Raw genomic sequence first — 3,287 nt, 5'->3', positions numbered from 1 at the left:
GAAGCTTGGGTTTCACAATTTCTTTCTCCACTCTCACCTCACTAGGTTTCTTAATCTCAACCTCACTCAAAGAAGCACCATCTCTCTCATCTTCTACCAAAACTTCTTTTGTGGCCTCCTTGGTTTCATTCTTCCCAGGCAAACTCTTCTTAAGAACCTTACCATTCCTTGTAACAATACCATTGACCGGTCTCTTGGGATCTAGGCCTTGGGAAGGTAAAGAAGAAGGACTAGCATGGTGTTTCAAAGCATTATCAAGTTGAGAAATTTAGTTTTCAAGCATCTTATTATGAGTCATCATTTCATTAAATTTCTTGTCACTTGCAGCCATGTAAATGTTCAACAACTTTGTTTTATTTTCAATGATTTCTTCCAAATCGGTTCTATGTGAAAAAGAAGAGGTTTGAACATAGGAATTATCATTTTGGGCCTTTGGAGCAAATCCTAGTGGGGACCCCTTTGAGAATTATTTTGAAAAGTAATCCTATTTTGATTGTTCCAATTACCTCTACCTTGATTATGGTTACCATAACCTTGGTTATGATTACCATAATTTTGGTTATGATTTTGGCTACTATAACCTTGGTTGTTGTAGTTACCTCGGGAATTTTGGTTCCCATGGTTCCTATTACCACCACCTTTGGTTGTAGTTGTCAAAATTACCATGGTTGTTGTAATTCCTATTCTATTGACCTCTTTGATTCTCAAACCTAGAATCATTATTGTTAGACACATAGTTCACATGCTTATTCACATTTCCATCATGATCATCAGAAATATCCATACATGCATGAGGGAAATTAGAAACATCATGATCATACGATCCACAATCATCACAAAACAAGCATCCACTAGGCATGTTATTAGAAGAGGGAGGGGGTTGAGAATTAGAAGACATACCTCTCCCCTTAGATTGGTAGGGAAGACTTGAAACTTGGTAGGTAGCACTTTCCAACTTCGCCTTGAGAGCGGACATCTCCTTCCCCAATTTTGTCATTTGTGATATAGATTGTTGATTGCATTTAGATGATCAACCGAGTACACCAAAGAGATAATCTTGATAGTTGACTCTCTTTCTCCATCTTGCCAATCTCTATAATACCTCACTACGTCTTCAATTATGTCTACCACTTCCTCTTCTGTTTTGTTCATGATAGGACCTCCGGCTCCTCCATCTAAACATGATTTTCCTTGAGGACTAAGGCCTCCATAGAAAATTTGAATAATTTGGTAAGTAGGAATTCCATGGTGAGGACATTCTCTTTGATACTATTTGTATCTCTCGCATGCTTCATAGAGACTCTCACTAGGCTTTTGCTTGAAACCTTGAATCAAAGCTCTAGCCTCCGCCGTTTTCTGTTGTGGATAAAAACGGGATAGAAACTCCTTGGTCCCTTCGTCCCATGTCCTTAGAGGGTTTGGCTTAACCTCCTGGTCTAGCAATTCCAAGGCACACCCTATAAGGGAAAAGGGAAAAAACTTGAGGTGGATGAATTCTTTGGAAATTCTATTCACCTTGATAGTATTGCAATATTTTTCAAACTCCTTGAGATGATTTAGCGAGCTTTCATGCTTGGCCCCAGTAAATTGTTGCCTCTCTATCAAAGTGATCATTGTCGGCCTTATTTCAAATTCATTTGCCGGTGTTGTAGGTGGAGCAATCCCACTCTCAAATCTATATGCACCGTGAATCCCCAATTCTTTCAACGCCACCTTTGGATTTTCTCCCATTCTTGCTTGTTCCTCTTGTTGTGGTTCTTCTTCACTTGAAGTGCTAGGGCACAAAGATCGTCTAGCAACCCTTAACCTTGCAATAGTTCTCTCAATTTTCGGATCAAATGGCACTAGTGAACGACCAAGTGCTCTATGCATACAATCTCAAAAGAAAGGATTAGTAGCGCGACTACAAGTGTAGCCTAAGAGAAAATCTTTTTGTATTTTCAATTAAAGATGAAATAAACTCAACAACTATAACAAAGCACCAATATCACTCCCCGACAACGGCGCCATTGTTTGACGTAGGGAAAATGTAGGTCGTTTTCTACCCTTTCCTAGAGTCAAACAAAATTTATAAACACTCGACCAATCTAATACGAGTATATGGTAAGTCAAGGGTCGAACCCAAAGGAATGAGTAGGTGCAAGCTATAGCCTAGGTCAAGGTACTTTGAATATTGTAAAAAGATATGGTTGGTAACTAAGGTATCGAGAAAGCTAAATAAATCGAGAAATTCAATATACTAAACAATAGGGATATAGGTTCCTCATGCAAGCTCAATGATTATGCTATTGATGGGTCACTCAATCAATTCAAACATTAGAAAGGACAAAAAATAGTTGCAACCAAAGGAATCCAAAAGCTATCTCCTATAAACCAAACTAGGGTTCACTATGAATGGCTAACTAGGAAAATCACAATCAAATTCAATCAATTAAAGCAATTCTCAAATCAAGGGTTCATGTCATTGAAATTTGCAATGCAATCTAGATTAATCTTATAGGTTGATCACTCCTAGTCTAATTAATCACATGCACAACTATATTAACCAATTTAATTGCAACAATTCAATCAATCAAGGATCATCAACTAGCAAAAATCATCAATCAAGCATGCTTCCCCTTCTCCCTAGCAATTAATCTACTCACTAATCATGGTGAAATTGAAAAACAAAACAAATTCAATCACAATCATATTCATTTCAAGTTTAATCAAGAAGAAATTCAATCACTCAACAAATTCTAAAGCAAAGAATGGAGTTCAAATCAAACATTCAAGAATTTAAAGGAAATTGCAATAAAAGTAAATTCAAAGGAAAGAAATCTCACAAACTTTCATTGATGTGAAGAAGAAATCCAAGATCAAGTTGAAATCAAAGATCAAATTCAAGTACAATCAAGTAATCTTAAGCTTCTCTCTCTAATTTCTCTCTCTACTATTTCTGGAAAATAGTGTCAAGTACAAATTAAGTCATCTCCCAAAAAAGGAAAAGTCTAAGGGTATAAATAGAAAATTGAACAAAGGAGGAACAGGGCACCTGGTGCGCGCGCACCACCAGGCCGCGCGCGCGCACGGTTTGTTCTGCGCGCACGCACCACCTATGCTGCGCGCGCGCACCCCTGCTTGGTGCTCATGGCCTTGCCTCGTTCGCTTGCTCGATCGATCTTTGTGCTCCCGAGCATCCCTATCATTGGTGCACTCGAGGCGATGCTCGTGATAGGGGCAGCTCCATTATCTTCCAAGCATTTGAACACTTCGAGCCAAAGCATTGTTTCCAAGGTTCTTTTGCT

At 38.6% G+C, this 3,287-nt stretch overlaps 1 non-coding gene across 1 annotated transcript; it reads left to right on the top strand.

Moving 5' to 3' along the window:
* Positions 1-1,240: 1,240 nt before the first annotated feature.
* On the top strand, positions 1,241-1,346 carry LOC145565787 (small nucleolar RNA R71). Its single transcript, XR_014095163.1, has one exon. It is a non-coding gene; the product is annotated as a small nucleolar RNA R71 (small nucleolar RNA).
* The last annotated feature ends 1,941 nt before the right edge of the window (positions 1,347-3,287 follow it).

The sequence above is a fragment of the Chenopodium album genome, chromosome 10, assembly GCF_948465745.1.
Source record: "Chenopodium album chromosome 10, dcCheAlbu1.1, whole genome shotgun sequence".
Taxonomy (NCBI): domain Eukaryota; kingdom Viridiplantae; phylum Streptophyta; class Magnoliopsida; order Caryophyllales; family Amaranthaceae; genus Chenopodium; species Chenopodium album.
The sequence above is the reverse complement of the archived record's forward strand: the minus strand, read 5'-3'. Positions and strand labels throughout refer to the sequence as shown.